We start from the raw sequence: 17270 nt of genomic DNA, 5'->3' as shown, positions 1-17270 counted from the left end.
AGACCCCGACATTTCACCCGTTTAACAAAAGAGCTGTAAAACTTAACATTGAAAACAACAAGGACAGTTTCAAAACAAAACAAGCTACCCTCCTGAGTCTTTAAATGTCAAACAGATTCTCTGGAACATCTTAAGGCTGACAGAAGGGAGACAGAACTCTCTGAGCATGCTTTGTGGGGAAACTGAGGCAGGAGAGGGTTTAATTTCTTCCCTCCCCCTTTTCATCCCTCCCTCGGCATCGGAGAGGAATTGTAGGGAAATGGAATTGTATAGGGAAGCCATGGTGTGAAAAATGGTTTAGGAATAAACTGGGGATGGGGTAAATTTAGGAAGGGGTTCATATTGGGTATAGGATAAAAGAGGAAAGTAGGTTGTGGGTAGGGAAGTTGCGGGGATGGATATTGTTTATAATTTTGTGCATAACAGCTGCCTTTGACTGGAATACCCCCAGGCCCAGTAACATTCGCTGCTTGCAAACCCTTCTTTCCTTGTACTATATCAAATTGTACAACTTCCCCATCTCCTACACTTTGCAGGTAATTTTTAGGGTTATTCCTTTTAATGGCAGTTCTATGGATAAATAAATCTTCCCCTGTATCATCTCATGTTATAAATCCATAGTTGTTTTTTACATTGTACCATTTCACAGTTCCTGTGATTTTCGTTGCTATAACTTCTCCTATCACGTGCTTGCGTGTTTGTCATGGCTGCTGGTCCCGCGTGGCTGCTGCCTTGCTGACTCCGACGTCTCGGCTGGGCCCCTGCATTGTGGCTGCTCTGCGCCCTCCGAGCGGCGCTGCTCCGGTGCGTGTCTGGGCTCTGCGCAGCCCTGCGTTGCCATCGCCGCCGGCCCCGCGCCCTCCGAGCGCTTCCTCTCCACCAACTCCATGCTGCTTTGAGAGCGGTCCTGTTTCGGCTCGGCACTGCACTGCGCCGCTTCTTGTGTCGCTGTGGAAACCGCTGCTTCTCCCTCCACAGAGCTCTCTGAGCCGTGTGCTCAGAGCGGGCTTCCCCGCCGACCCCTGGTTCCTGGCTGCTTGTGGCCCACGGCACCTGTGGCACCTGCGGCATCGCTCCCTCACTCATGGTTGCATGGCAGGGGACCCCGAGACAGGGATGGGGTCTGGGATAAGGCACACGCTCCCGAGGGGGCCGGGCGCATCCAGCGCAGGCACCTCCGCTGGCACGGCTGCAGTCACGCGCTCCTGGGATGGCTGCCATGTGGTCTCGGCCACGGGATTATGGCCATCCTCTGCTCTAGGGGTAATAGGACCATACAAATGCTCCTGAAGAGCTTCACTGATTACAAGGGATCCGCAGAGGGGTTCAATCACTAATGCATGTTCTGTTTAATCCTTCATCTCACACAAGATCTCATGCCAAAAACTCCTGTGATAAGCTCCAGGAATTCCAGAAGGATTAATATCAAAAAGTAAGTCTCGAGAAATATAGAAGAAAATTTTGAAAAGCCAGTTTAAAAAATGTTCTAGATCTCCCAGAACAAATACTTTCTTGTTTTGTTGTTTAAGGATTCCTTTAACTTCTAGATACATTTTTTTCTGTGGCTCAGAGAGTCACATTTCCCACAATTCTTCCATAGTCCAGAGAGAATATCCAAACCAAGGTGAGAAGAGAGAGATCTAGAGTGGTTTTTACTCATGAATTTTCTGTCCTTAGGGATCGGTGTCTTGCCAGCAATTCACCACCATTATGTTGCAGCGGGGATACTGTAACACACATATCAAACAAGGAGTCCCATGGAAAAGAAATATATATGGACCGATTCTTGATAGATGTTTCAGAGAGATGTTTATTTCTCCAGCCGCATGGCCGGAGGTTGCTGAGGAGCTCTTACAATCCCAGAACCGAGGGTCCTTGCCCGCGCAGCGAAACACAAACCAGCCAATGGAGAACGAGGCTGACCAGGGGCTAGGGAAAGCCTGTCTCTGTCCCCTCAGGGCCCCTCTCCCAGGGCTACATGGCAGGGGGAGGAGACCCCGACAGTGGACTTTTTTGCAGATCACAGTCTGGCGGAAAGCAAGACGCCGGCACAGCCTATGGGGTTGGGTCGGTTGTGTTCGCTGGACGAGGAACCATGGAACTGTGTGTGTCCTGTAACCGGGGGTGTCCCGGGAGTGTGAGTGCAGCTTTGAGATATTGCCACATATTCTCCATATTGGAGCAACTTTCATTGTGGGTTGAAAAGCCCTGTAACTGTTCCCTAAATGGGAACAGCTTTGATGTTGAAAATCCCTGTGGGGGGCTGCAGCAGGGAATGCTAAAAAGGATGCGGATGATGAACCAGGGGAAGACGTATTGCTGTCAGTTCCTGTTACTCCTGGAGAGAAAGCAGACCTGTATTTTTCCTTGCAACAGCCCCTACCACTGTCTTTGGAATTCTTGCCGCCGTTTTTCCCCCCCTGCAGAGCGCCCAGGGACAGCAGCAGTTTCCTTCCCCCCCCCCCCCCCCCCCCCCCCCCCCCGCTGCATTCTCACTGTGTATCACCCAGCTGAAGAGGGTGGCGGGGAGGGCAGGAGGGCCCCAGCGCCCACCCCATGATCTGCTTGGAGAACTCAGACACCTGTGGGCCACCCCTCCAGGGATTCACTTATGTTAAAAAAATATGTTTTACTGCATCTCAAGAATATTTTTGGCTTCTGTTGAAAGTAAATCTGTATGTTCAGCGAGCTGCCGATTCTGACAAGATTGTTTATTGGAGAGGTTCTAGGTTATCTGTGTGAATGTGGTGCGTTTCTATGTGCCACTAGAATTACATAATTCCTTGCTTTGAGGCTGCTTAACAAGATCCAAAATTCTTTGACAGAAATGCTGATATATTGCCTGATTGGTACGATTTGTCATGTAAGATGTATACTGCCTATTCGAGAATTCTGGTTTAAAAGTCTGATTGGACTGACTTAATAATGATTCTTGGCTCAGTTACAATCATGTTAGCTGTTACCACAAAATTTAGAAACTTGTGTACCTGGAAAAATATTTGCAATCTCAGTATCCTCAGAGCATCGCTTGTTGTTATGTGGCCCCTTATAGAATTCGGTAGAATTCTCCTTGGAAACAGCAATTAACTCTAAAGGCTGATGTCAAAATGTTGTATGATTTACAAGAGTTACTGGGAGCAATTAGCTGGGTGAGACCCATTCCTTTCTTCACTCCCTCACTGACGTTATCTGCAGAAACTATTTGAGGTTTATATACAATTAGCTCACTATTCTCCACTGCAAAAACTTTGCTTGCTTTTTTAACCCACAGTTTTTATAAGGTAATTTTATTGTGGATATTTCACCATGCGAAAGCTTTTCAAATAGGTACAGCTATTTAGTGGTTCAAGTGTAGTTATTCCTTCTTGCCACTTATAAATTGAAACTGGACTTGACATTAAAATGGTTTAAGTGCTGTGATGGACCATAAAAGTGGCTAAAAGTGACACCACCTTATGAGACAGACTTGCTCTCTGAGTATGTGTTATCTGCTCAGTAGCTGAAATTTCTGATATTCTTTATTTTTATGGAAACAGGAAAACAGTGAAGTAAACAGTAGCACACTCCTTTAGAATCATCTGAAACCATGACTTTGTAGCTGCTTATGTACATGCATCAGTTTTATACACCCACTGACCTAAGAGAATTACATGTGCAAAACTCAGGGCAGTATTATATGACTAGGTCCTTGATGTTTTATCCTTGGATATTTATATCTCATTACCTTTATTAATCCAAGGCCGAGTTTATTGTACTGAGAATCTATCTTACCATCAGCAAACTGAGCAGGCTTTAAGTGCAATTTGCCAATATATATGAGGTTGTCATTTTCCTGAGTAAAGTTGCACCTTAAGAGACCCTAGCAAACTTATGCCTGAAAACTACTGAAGGACACACACTGTTGTATTTTTTTTTTTTAGTACAGCTGTAAATTGGACAGTCCTGCACAATTGTGCTTATGCCAGGAAAGTCCTGGCTGTGAACAGATATTTTCATTAATGTTTATAGTTACCATGAGTGATTTTCACACCTAAATCATGTAAAATCACAACGTATTTGCCACACTTTTATGATCTCTCCAGTAAATCCATGTTGCTGCTATTTCATTTACGGATCAGTTGTTTACTTCCATATTGTTCATTGATGTTTATCTGTTGCGTGACAAATTTTTGCTAGCTTTCTTGCAACAATGGAGTCAAGATGAGTTAAATATTATTGTATCTGACACTTTTAAGGGAACACTCTCAACCCTAAGTTTTGTTAAATTTAAGTGATGTTAATTTTCAGTTCTGTTCTGTTTCAGCTCTGTACAGTTTAAGTGATGTTAAGTTCTGTTAAGTTTAAGTATTGTTAAATTTATGTGATGTTTAGGTTCTGTTAATTTGAAGTTCTGTAAAGTTTAAGTTCTGTAAAATTTAGGTGATGTTAGATTTGAGTTTTGTTAAGCTTGAGTTCTGCTGAGTTTAATTTCTGACAAGTTTAAGGGCTGTTTAGTTTCAAGTTTAAGTGTGTTCAGCTTAAGTTCTGTTCTTTTAATTTCTGTTAAGGTTATATTCAGATTAATTTCTGTTCAGTGATGTTAACTAAGTTCTGTTCGGTTTTCTTTCTTTTATGTTTAAGTAACATTTAATTTGAGTGAAGTCAAGTATAAGTTTTGTTGAAATATGCTCATTTAAATTGAAAGATACAGTTCCTGTTTTTATAGAGATGAGATTAAGCCAATTGAGCCAATTGTGATGGAGAATTGGTAAGCAACTCTTTAAGAATATAAGATAATAAGTTGTAAAATTATGTGAAGTTGCGATTTGTTAGATCCCAAAATTCATTGAAAATTCTATGGGTATAGGTGTTCTGCATTTGTCAATTAAGATAATTATTCATTAACAATCTTTGCTGTTTTATCTTTCATAGGTAGCAGAGAAGGATGAGTAACACTTCCAAGTTATGGATATTATTGATTGTAAGGTGTTTAGTGCTTTCTTTCTTGCTTTTATTTTGCTTTATTGTCTTATATGCATAGCTGTGCAGAGAAGTATACTCTCGATTTTTTAGAATAAGTTACTATAGATGTATTACTGATTCTGAATATGTTCTTAATGTCATAGTGTGAATTCACTTTTATGAAGGGCATTATCCAGAAGATATTATTTGATGTTATACATATGCATTTCTTTGGTTGTTTGCAGTTTGTTTATGATACCATTGACTACTTCGCTAAGGATAAATGACAAAGCTGGCTGCTTTACAAACTTTCACATACTGTTGTGTAGCTATCTGTAAGGCATGCATCTTTTTAGGAGACTTTCCCAACTGCTATTAATAGAGGCTTGTTTGTAGGATATGTCAGGGAAACCCTACCAGTTAAGGCCTTGGCTCCGGCCAAGCCCTGGCCCTACCTGGTCGGGAAGCATGCCAACAGACTCAGGTGTTTCTGCACTAAAAATGTAATTGAGTCACTTTGACTTGCTGATTCAGACTTATAAAAGCTGGACTCCCTTTCGAGGTGAACATGGAAGCCTTGTCCGCGAAGGTTCTCCAGGTCCTCATTGTGAAACGGGGCTTGCCAGCTACTGCAGACTCTGGGTGATGGTACAGTATTTAGGCAATTGAGGGTGTATTGCTCTGAGTCACTATTCGCTCTCTCGTGTGCTAATGATTATGGGTATTGCCTCGCTTATTTTTGTTCAGCATGGGTTTACTGTCTCATTACATGTATTTTCTTGCTTTTCTGTTGCCTTCATGTTCATGGTGAGAGATGTGCATGTAATCACGAAAACAAAAAGGGGGAATATGGCTCCTCAGGAATGTTTAGATAATGCAATATTTTCACTAAAGTTTTTGCAGGCAGATCATCAATTTTGATCCCCAGCAAAGCGATACCAGTTTGAATATTTGCATGTGTGAAACCAATTTCTAAAAGGTTTTCCATAAGGATCCACAATTGGGTTTGCAATGGCAAGGCCTAGCTGATTTACTAACCTAGGAGAGGAGGTACGCATGTGTTTTATTGCCAACAGGTCTAGAGTGGTTACCTGCTTGACTGGACAAACATCAATCATCTCCGAGAAAACGAGGCCCAGTGAGAGAAAAAAATGACTCAATCACCATTCAGCCCTTGTGGCCAAAGCAGGAGCAGAGGTAGGACTGCCAGGAACATGGCTGGGCCTGGGAGCTTACAGAGGCAGCCTGCCAACGGAGGCAGCCTGCCAACAGAGGCCTTGTGTTCCACTGTACCTACCATCATGTTATTGTGTTCCTGCTGACCTTCTTCAGTTATTCCCTGTTCCATGCTTCCAGAAAGACATTCGGTAATGTTAAAGTCAGCATTTCCAGCTAATGGACTCTCTCCTGCCTAAACAGCACAGCCCCTGAGCTCCAGTCATATGAGCTCTGCAACAGTAGCCATTTACTTCCAAATGCAGAAGAAGAAGCAGCTCTCTCTCTGTGGGGACATTGGACACTATCTTTTTGTTTTCCTATGCTGCAGGTCTCTTTGTCAGTGGCATGGTTGTTCTTGATGGGTTCTTATTGATTGTGATCTGTATTCCATGTATCTTATCCTGTGACCAGCAGATGACCAGTAACAGTCTTGATAAGATAATGGCTTTACAGGTGCAAGGGTGATTCATTTTGTAGCGCTATTCAAAATGTGTCACCTGAAAATCCCATATTTTGGAATGTCTCAGCATGGTGCAATTGGACAGTTCTAAATCACGATAACGTTACATATTATCAAGCGCCTTCTGAGAAATTTCCACACAAATTACCTCGAGGGGTGTTTTTGATTTGTGGGGATCGTGCTTGGCCTGTGTTGCCTTCACGTGCTATTGGTGGACCATGTACTATTGGCCGCCTTACTATGCTTGCCCCAAATTTGACTATGCTTTTAAATCAGACACATATAACCCGTGACAAATGGTCTTTGCATTCTTTTGCAAAAGACTGCAATGACAATCTTGGTTTTTGGAGTTTAGAAAAGCGTGTTTTGGTTTCCTTCTTTGCCCCAGCAGTAGCAGCTAGAAAAGCGTTAGGATTGTTAAATAGATTAGGTTGCTGGCTTGCTAAACAGACTAATGCCACTTCGTTTGCTTTATCAGGATTATTAACTGATGTAGATTCTGCTAGACACGCTATGTTGCAAAATTGAGCAGCCATTGACTTCTTGCTGCTGGCACATGGACATGGTTGTGAAGAGTTTGATGGCATGTGCTGTATAAATCTTTCTGACCACTCCAAATCAGTGTTTGCTAATATCAATGAATTACAATTAGGTGTTTCAAAATTAAGGGAAGAGGATGAATACCATTGGTTCAATGCTTTGTTTGGTAATTGGCAACTTGCTAAATGGGTTAAGGACCTTATGAAAATGGGATGAAAGAACCAGTACAGAGGTTTGCGGCTCTGGGTGCACATGCCAGTGTGTCACATCTCTAACACATCTCTGTTGGCCTGGAGACCATGGTGCTTTCGAAACAACCAGCATACACTGACTCGGCCAAGCCTTTACAAGGCTGCCAGGAACAGCACCTCTCCCCTCCTGTGGTTCAGTAGTGGGGACTATGGGACCTCCAGCTGGACCCCCAGCTTCCTGCACTGTTCCCAGTTACTTCCCCTATTGCTTCCCTGCAGCATCTCCTAATCCCCAAAACCAGCACTGGGGACATTTTGTCATGGTTTGAAAAGAGAGGCACAGCACAAGCAAACAAGGAAATGTCACAGGAGGCCATTGAAATTCAGCAGTGGGAGGGAGGGACTTCTGCAAAACAAAACCTGTCCTTGACACAGATAGCCTCCACAAGCCCTGGTCATATGGCAGCTAATCAAATACACTAGTCTTCCTCCTTTGGCACTCCATATTCAGCAGTAAAATCCTGCTTGCACTTCCTCAGCCCATCCCTTCCCAGCCAGACATTTGCTTCCTTAAGAAATACTTGGCTACATGCAAAAAAAAAGTCACAATTCTTTGGGAGCAGACAGACAGTGAGGGATGGGCATCAGCTGGCTCAGGCAGAGCACCGAGCTGGAAAAGACACTGCCTTATTCCCGTCACAACATATCCATGGCACGATGCAAGGCGGACACATTTCTAGCAGGCTTTGGAGAAGGAGAAGGAAGGGTAAATGCTGAGATCCAACCCTCCCTGCTCATCACATGGAGGATTAAACCACCTTCAGGAGGGACCGGCCTCCTCCAGGTGACTACAGGGGAGCCCAGGAGGACTGAAAGTCCAGTTTGGGCACCTCAGGTGCCTTCAAGGACCAAGATGAACCTGGGCCTGAGTGGTTCTCATCTCAGAGCAAAACTATTTTCTTAAGCTCTTTTTTACAAAGAAATTAATAATGCCTGCTCTCTTTTTGGGCAGAGCCCAAAGTAGTTATGATATCCACAACTGTGGGCAACCTGTTTCAGTACCTCACCACCCTTTGGTGGGAAGGCATTAAACTGCAGCTGTTTCATTTGTGCCTTTAGCAATATGGTAGAAAGAAAAGCTAGCCAAAAAAAAGAAACCTGGGATGACTATCAAAGAACTGAGTTTGTGTAGCATTGCACCCATATGCTTGTGTAGAAAGACTAAAACCTCCAGGAGCCTCCTGCCTGTTAGAGCAGCTCTGAATTGGTCTCTCAGCTGCTCAAAAGCTAGTTTCATCTTAAAGGCAGCTAGAAGAACACTTCCCCATTGTTCTGGCACTTCTGGGGCTCTTCTACTATTCCATAATCTGGGAAGAGGAAGAGGTTTACTCTGCTGGTGTGACCTCCAGGTACCTGCCACCAGCATCATTTAGAGCAGCCTCAAGGCTTTACTTAAAAAGAGTAGGGGCCAAACTAGCACAGAAACAGGTACAGGCTGAAGGGGCTATGGAGACGCCATCCTTTGGAAAAATAAAAATAAAAATAAAAATAAAAATAAAAATAAAAATAAAAATAAAAATAAAAATAAAAATAAAAATAAAAATAAAAATAGCTGTAAATCAAAGTCTGACACTTCAAGCAGGTACCACCACAAACACCTGAGTGACTTCTCCTTGCTAAGCCACATGCAGCACAGGGAGCAAGCACTTACATAAACTCCCCAAGCCATGTTTGGGATCACAACAGAAAGAGCTGACTCAGAGAACATCACATGGGGATGTTCTTAGCAAAGAGGAATAAGCATGCACTATGAGCAACTGGATGATCATGCACACAAATCACTGGAGAGAGGAGTCTAGTGCAAGGGGAAATCCAACAAGAGCTGTGGATGCACGTAAGAACCTGGAGGGAAAGTTCAATGTGCAGTCAGTGATGCTGTCCTGGGTTGCAGTGTATTCTATTACCATCCTCATGAACTGTGGAAACCAGGTGGGGCAGTGTTTCCTTGCCTCCTCCCTCTGGACTATCTTGTTAATGAGCCCATCAACACCTTGCGTCATGACTCATCATCCCATTGTGAGATGCTCCACCCAGAAGGAGGAACCAAGCATTCCATCCTGGATATAATCTGAGATTCTGAACACCACAGACACCCTTTCCACTGGATTCCCAGAGGACAGGAGCTACGTAGCCACTACTGGACCTTCCGAGGAAGAGCAGCCCCTTTCTACAGGATCACTGCTTCAGCAGAACCACATCCATCACTTCAGGAGGACTGCAGCCACCATCTTATTGGACTGCTACCACCACCCTGACTAACAGGGTGTCAGGTTGTATCCTGACTCTGTCAGTTTAACTCAGTGTTTTCTGCCTTTATTTTTTAATTTCCCCATTAAATTTTTATTTTGACTTGGTGCCTCCCACTGGTTTGTTTTCAAACTAGTACAGATGCAAAGGAGGAGGAAGGAGAGAGTGGGCAGCGTTCATGATCTTCTGTAAGAAGGGGGTTGTAATAGGGAAAGCATGTGAATAAGAGAGTCCTCAAGGAAAGGCAAACTGCAGGAGAAAGTTGCATGTATGGGGCAGAGAAAAGGAACACTATAAATTAAACTTCAAGGGGAAAAGTGCTAAAATTGCTTCCTGTAAAGAAATGGCAAATACCTACAGGAACTCAAAGGAAAAAAAAAACATTGCAAGAAAATTCAAGGATAGAGTTTCCTCTGCACACAAAGCAGCTTTCCTTCTAATTGACTTGCTGCTGCTTATCTCTCAGTAATAAAATGCATTCACCCTTCCCAAGCTCTCAAAAAAAAAATCCCAGTGCAATAATAATTACAAAAAAATGAGCTTACATCCCCCAAAGCAGGACATTATGTATATGATGAAAGGTCCAAAGAAACTTTGTCAGGCTATGCTTAAAGAAAGGATGGAAAATGAAGTGTTTGCAGACACAAGAAAACAGACAGAGCAGCAAATGCAGAGGGAGAAAGGAAATAAAACCAGGGAAATACTGCTTATCTGGGGCTTGTTAAATTCTACATGACAGTCAGGGAATGCTGATGAATTGCTTCATTGCATTTGGTGCTATGCTTTCAGTGTCCTTCCAGACTGATAGCATGTTTCCTTACCTGAAGAAAAAGGCACTTTTAGTGATGCTGATGAAGCTGGACTCGAGTAACCCTGCTGTAGGTGGGAGAGCAGCAGCTTCAGGGCTTTCCATCATGCCAGCAGGACATGCCTTGGGCTCCTGGCTTTTTTTTCCCCCCTCCTTCTCCAATCAGATTAAATGAAATGGAGCCATTTGTAGGTTTAGAAGTGGCAGGGGTTCAGCCCACTCCATCCCCAGGCACCAAAGGGTTGAAATAAGAGCAAACTCTTACAGAACATTTGTGCACTTTCCAGTTGCTACACAAGCAGCTGCAGGGACAGCCCAAGCTATGATTCACCTTCTGAGCAGCCTTGGGGAAGAGGTTAGGAAACTACCTTCACTCTTATTTTCTGGCAGGGAAAGCTGATGTGAAACTTGGCATGGTCATGACTTAAAAGAAATCCCAAAAGTTGTGTTGCAGCCAAGCATTCAAGGTTCCCAACACTGATGCTCTCTCACTTTCCAGTCCAGGGCATCAGCAATTGCATTCAGCAAGATCCTCTCCTGGATTCCCTCCCTCCCATTCATGATCACATAACATCCACCAGGCAATTGCTCTCATGGAAATGCAATATGAGTATTTAATGTATGTTTATGTCTTTTAATATAGCGTAGCAGCTGTAATCAAAGGCAAAAAACCCAGGCCTTGGCACATGAGCAGCATGGCTCTCCACAGAGCCCCCTTCTAATCACCACTGCACCCCAGACCACAGCTTTAGAAATCAGGCACTAATCCCTATTGCCTAATTAGCAGAGCAGTGTAAAGCTTAGGAACAGGCATATCTTCTTCCTCCCTAAGTGGCCACTGAATAAATGCTATATCCCCAGTTCACAGTCCCTTTCTACATTGCTGGCATTACCAGTCCTTTGTATACCCACATGTTGTTACTTAAATTGCTTCCATGTTTTCATTACTTGCCTTCTATGCTGCATGTATTGAAACTCCTGCAAGAATGCTGAAGTGGTATTTCAAAGCACTGGGGACTACGGGACATGTGGCTGTAATTATTATGCAACAAACTTAAGTGATTTTTCAAGTCCTGAAAGAGTTTGCTCCTCCTCAGAGGGAAAAATAAATTCAGGTGCTACATCATGAGGTGCAAAACAACTGCCCCCACCCACCAGACACAAGAATAGCACTTGCAGGTCAGGTTATGCTGAGCTTATATATGGTCTGTGGGGCCTCTATATATGCCCTGTATCCATGAACAAGGTGGTAAACTCAAATAATAATGCTTCTCCGATGTGCAAGGTAAATGTGTACATTGGGCCAAACTCTCCTGGCAAAAATTCACACAGGACAGTGGAGTGATGCCAGCTTAAAGTCTGCCCCACTGGTTTAAATGCATCGTTCCCTCCTGCTGCTGCCAATAGTTGCTTTTCTGGAGTTTGTACTGATTAAAGCAACAGACAATCAAACAGCCTAACTCTGAAATATCAAAACCACCAGAATCATTTAAATGTGATGCAATGGTTTAACACAGCCTGGTTTTTGGTGGGGGCAGGAGAAAAGCTGCTCGAAACTTCTATGTCCAGCACAGAGCCAATCGCTGAAGGCTCTGATGATGGGCAGGTTACTAGCCAAATTAGCGAAGTTGGTAAAGCCTCTGTGATGACATAGTTAAGAAAGGGAAAACTGTGGGAAGCTCTCTTTTTTCTTCTCCCGAGGGGTGGTGAGGCGGCCGCGGAGGCCCATCCCAGCGGGGGGCCACGGGGCCGGGGCCTTCCCGAGACCAGGACCATGCAGCGGGGGCCCTCCTGAGGCCGGGACCACATAGCCAGGGCCAGCTGTGCGGTGCCAGCAGGGACCACGTGGCCAGCAGTGAGAGACATGGCGAGCAACTCCCCGATGCAGAGCCCAGACTAGATCAACCTCTCAACTTCAACTTACAAACACCAACTTTCTTCCAAGTCAGAGAAAAAAGGCAAGGTGAGGACACGAGAGGAAAAACAACATGGTGGCACCGAGGTCATTGAAAAAAAGGAGAGGGAGGAGGTGCTCCAAGCACCAGAGCTGAGATTCTCCTGCAAGCCATGGTAAGGACTATAATACAACAAACTGTTTCCCTATAATTGATGAGGTGCATGAGGGGGTACAGAGATCCACATGCAGCCCGTGAAAAAAGAGTACATATGCTGGAGAGCGTGGAAGCTGAAAAGCTGTAATCTAGTGAGGAACTCAAACAGAGAGAGATGACCCTTGCTTTTAGAGATAGAGGATGAGACCCTTCGCTTCCAAACTAGAACAGCTCATCCTTAAAAGACTAAACTCCATGAACTAAAATGACCCACGCTGGGCAGTTGTGAGAAGACTGCTTGGCCTGTGGGAGGGGCTCACGTCACAGCAGGTTCAGGCAGGACTGCTGCTTGTGGAAGTTAAAACCATGCTAGAAAAGTTTGCAGAGAACTATCTCCCATGGGAAGGATCCCACGGCACAGCAGAAGAAACTCTTTTCCTGAAGCATACTGAAGAAGATTTTTTTAAGAAGTGAAATACTGACCAAAACCCCATGTTTTGTTTCCTTGCATACTCAGTGGAAAGAGGGAGGGACTGGGAAAGAAAGGTGTTCTGAAGATTTGCTTTGATTCTCATTACCCTTTTAACTTTTAATTCTGTTAATAATAAATCTTCTTTATACTGTTTAAGTTTTGAACCTGTTTTACCTTAAAGTGGGTTTTTTTTCAATAATCCTTATCTCAACTCATGAAAATGAAGTTTTCAATTCCCCCCCTCTGCTCAGCTATAGCAGTGGAAAATAAGTAGATGGTTTTATTCGTGAGTGCCTGGTGCTTAGCCAGCATCAAACCACGACATGTGACAATAACTTTTTTCTTTAACTACTACTGTAGGTCTCATCAGTTCTGCAAGAACATGCAGAACCATTGTTCTGTGGGGGTGTCTTGTGCAGGGTCAGGAGTTGGACTCAATGATCTTTGTGTGTCCCTTCCAACTCAGGATATTGTATGATTCTATGCAGAAGGTTCCTGCATGCTCCCAGGGAAACACACATTTGGACCAGACAGGTACAGCTCCATGTTTCAATTTGCTGCTTCCTCTTAACTATCTTCCCCCCAAAAAATCTCTCTAACTGCCATAAGACACACGCATTGGCCATGAAAGTAATTGTGCTGCCAGCACTGGAACCCCTGCCACTCATTTCGAGTCTCCTCCTCCTCCTGTAATGACTTTCATCACCTCTGCAAATATTCAGGGGGAAGTGGAAATAAGACATTGCTTGGTGCTAAGAAGACAGCCCATTCCTCTTGATAGACGGGAAAATCTCAGTGTTCTAGGGCCAAATCTCTGCTGTGGTAAAAAGAGCTACTTTTTTCATGCACATAGATGATGTCATTTAGCAGGATTCTGAGAAAAAAAATACACTTGATTTGTTGCTTTCTTTTCAAGTTCAGCTTCTAAGAGAAGTACTCTCATAGTGAGAAATGTTCATCCCCTTGGGCTCTCCCTTGATTCAATGGGAAATGTTGATGCTTCAAAAAGTGATTTAGAGTTCTGAAAATTTTGGTCTAAGTCAGTCTGCCGAGGAAGCTGTGTCCAGGGAGAGCTGTTGGCAATTATCCTCCTCAAGGCTTCAAGTAGCCCTTTGAGTATTCATCAAGTGTGTATGGGAAGAGAGGGATCCAAGCTGCATGAGCAGGAAAGCCAAGTCATGCTCCAAGCTAAAATCAATAGGTGCCTACAACCCAGATTAATTTTTCCAGGTTTTGGAGATACTCATGAGTCTTTCATCAAATTTGAGTTCCTGTCTGAACTCATCATGATGCCCACGTGCTACTAAGGAGACAGAGTATCCTGGGCTACATCAAAAGAAGTGTGGCTAGAAGGTCAAGGGAGATTATTCTGCCCCTCTACCACTCTGCTAAGACCACACCTGGAGTACTGCATCCAGCTCTGGCATCTCCAACACAGGAAGGACATCAACCTGTTGGAGCAAGTTCAGAGGAAGGACACCAAGCTTATTAGAGGAATGGAACACCTCTCCTATGAGGAAAGGCTGAGAGAATTGGGATTGTTCAGCCTCTAAAAGAGAAGGCTTCGGGGTGGCCTCATTGCAGCCTTCCAGTACCTGTAGGGAGCCTACAAGAAAGATGGAGAGGAACTCTTTACAAGAGCATGTAGTGACAGGACCAGGTGGAATGGCTTCAAACTGAAAGAGAGTAGATTTAGATTAGATATTAGGAAGAAATTCTTTCCTGTGAGGGTGGTGAGGCACTGGCACAGGTTGCCCAGAGGTTGTGCATGTCCCATCCCTGGAAGTGTTTAAGGCCAGGTTGGATGGAGCTCTGAGCAGCCTGGCCTAATGAAAGGTGTCCCTGTCCATGGCAGAAGGGTTGGAACTAGATGATCTTTAAGGTCCCTTCCAACCCGCTCTGCTCTGCACTGGTGCAGCCTCACCTCGAGTCCTGTGTGCAGTTTTGGGCACCACAATATAAAAAAGACATTAAGCTGTTAAAGAGCATCCAAAGGAGGGTCATGAGGATGGTGAAGGGTCTGGAGGGGAAGCCTTATGAGGAGTGGCTGAGGTCACTTGGTCTGTTCAGCCTGGAGAAGAGGAAACTGAAGTCAGACCTCATCGCAGTCTTCAACATCCTCACGAGGGGCAGCAGAGGGGCAGGTACCAATCTCTTCACTCTCATGATCAGTGACAGGACATAAGGAAACAGCATGTAGCTGAGTCAGGGGAGGTTTATGTTAGATGTTCAGAAAAGGTTCTTCACCCAGAGGGTGGTTGGGCACTGGAACAGGCTCCCCAGGGAAGTGGCCATAGCACCAAGCCTGACAGAGTTCAAGAAGCATTTGGAAAATGCTCTTGAGCACATGGTGTGATTCTTGGGGATGGTTCTGTGCAGGGAAAGGAGTTGGACTCAATGATCCTTGTGGGTCCCTTCCAACTCATCTTATTATATGATTCTATGGTTCTATTTGTACTGCGATAAATCCTCAACATGACTAAAGCTCCTTCGTCTAATGCCTAGGACAGAAAACACCACTACACCCAAAAAGACGTGAGTAGTCACCAGGTGTCCCTCTCCTGACCAGCACTGCTTAAAACACTCAAACTAAATTTATTTTAAGACTAAATGTAGGTGACACTACTGAAAAGTCAAGCCAATGGCAAAACAAAAGGGTTAAATAGCTCATACAATGAAAGGATTTTCTTTCTTTTCCCTTCCCTCTTCCTCTCCTTGACTAAATGAAAAAATAAAAAGATTACATTTTACCCAAACTTAAAGTACCAAAAAATTTCTCTGAAGAAGGATGTTTCAAGAAAGTGTTATGCATCTGGGAGAAATCGAGACTTATAGTGGAAGCATTTTATGAAACATAACTATACTGTTGCTCACACAATGCTGTCATCCCGATTAATTAAGCCCTTTGCCTGGTATACAGGAATGGATGCAATTGTCCACAATGCACATTCCTGTATTTTAAAAATGCAGCTGAAAGCCTTAACTGCTAAAAGACTCAAGCATTAGCACTCAGGCACAAAGCAGTTTAGAAATGGGCTCCTTCATTTATCACTCATGCAATTATTAATCTTAAACCTCAATTGCACACAAAAATAGAAGAAGCCTGGCTGAACTTTTGATCCCTTCTGAATTGGTTCATCTGAAGGATAGTTCAAGATCATCCCCGCAGTATATGCAGTGATGCAGGATGACACTTGCTCTGTGTTACTGCCTCCATGGCCAAGCAAGGCTTTGCAAACCTTGCAAAGGTTATGTCTTGGACACAAACTGTTTGAGCAGGTTTAATCCTCTCCTCTCCCTCTGCTTTCAGGAGAAAGGGAAAATACAGGAAAGAATAAGACTTACCTTCTTTCTGAGTGTGATCTGTCTTCCTCTTTAGCAGCCTTGCTATTTTTACCAGCTCTAGAAAGCTTCTGCTCCCCAGACTGCTTGATTGTGATTTTGATCTCAGGAGGGCAAATATAGTTCTCCAAGTTCTTTGGGGGCTTCTTAGCTCTCTTGGTGGTCTGGATCTTTAGTTTTAAACTCCCCTCTGTAAAGTTAGCCTCCTTGATGGAAAATTCCTGCTCCTCCAGGCCGTCTCCCACCATCCATTTTTTGCTGTCTGCATTGGAAGTGGAATCCACATCTCTCCCAGAACCCAGCTCATCCTCTTCCTTAGGCTCCAGCCTCTTGCCACTCACCAGGATCCCTTTCCCCGAGCCTGCCACAGGCAGCATCATCTCCTCCGCACAGCTGGAGGCAGACAGAGGCTTCACAGAGGTGACAGTGGCTCACAGAAAGTCTGCCTCACCCCCCCTTTGCCAAGAACTGCCTAAAGTCTCTCTGGGCTCCATAGCAATACTGCAACACCCTGGAGTTCTATCAGAGGGAAGAGGAGCGCAGGAGGGGATGAGGAAAAAAAGGGCAGGTACGATCCAAGGGAACGAATGGTAACTGTCCACAAAATTCAACGTCCTAATCACCCAAAGGCTGAAAGGAGCTCAGAAGAGACCAGATCTGGCACTGTTAAAAGAAAAGAGAAGAAAAAAAGGAAGTTAGCATGAGCATGTGTATCAAACATGAGTGTGGAGTTGACTGAAACAGGGCACAGAGCATGCTTGGGCTTCCCCTGCATCTCAAGGGCTTTCCTTGAAGCAAAATGGGAACCAAGGCTTGCCAGCATTTCTGAGGGCTAGATCTGGTATCACAAAGCAAGGAACAATAACCATGTGTATAGCTAAATAGATGAAAATTTATATATATATATATATATATATGTTGTCTAAATGCGAACACCTTC

At 44.2% G+C, this 17270-nt stretch overlaps 1 pseudogene; it reads right to left on the bottom strand.

Moving 5' to 3' along the window:
* LOC138102819 (SET-binding protein-like) overlaps positions 1–16824 on the bottom strand; it is a 47055-nt pseudogene extending 30231 nt beyond the window's left edge.
* Positions 16825–17270: the final 446 nt, after the last annotated feature.

The sequence above is a fragment of the Aphelocoma coerulescens genome, assembly GCF_041296385.1.
Source record: "Aphelocoma coerulescens isolate FSJ_1873_10779 chromosome W unlocalized genomic scaffold, UR_Acoe_1.0 ChrW_unloc_scaf_2, whole genome shotgun sequence".
NCBI classification, from domain to species: Eukaryota; Metazoa; Chordata; class Aves; order Passeriformes; family Corvidae; genus Aphelocoma; species Aphelocoma coerulescens.
Note: the sequence above shows the minus strand (reverse complement) of the source record. Positions and strands in the feature narration are given on the sequence as shown.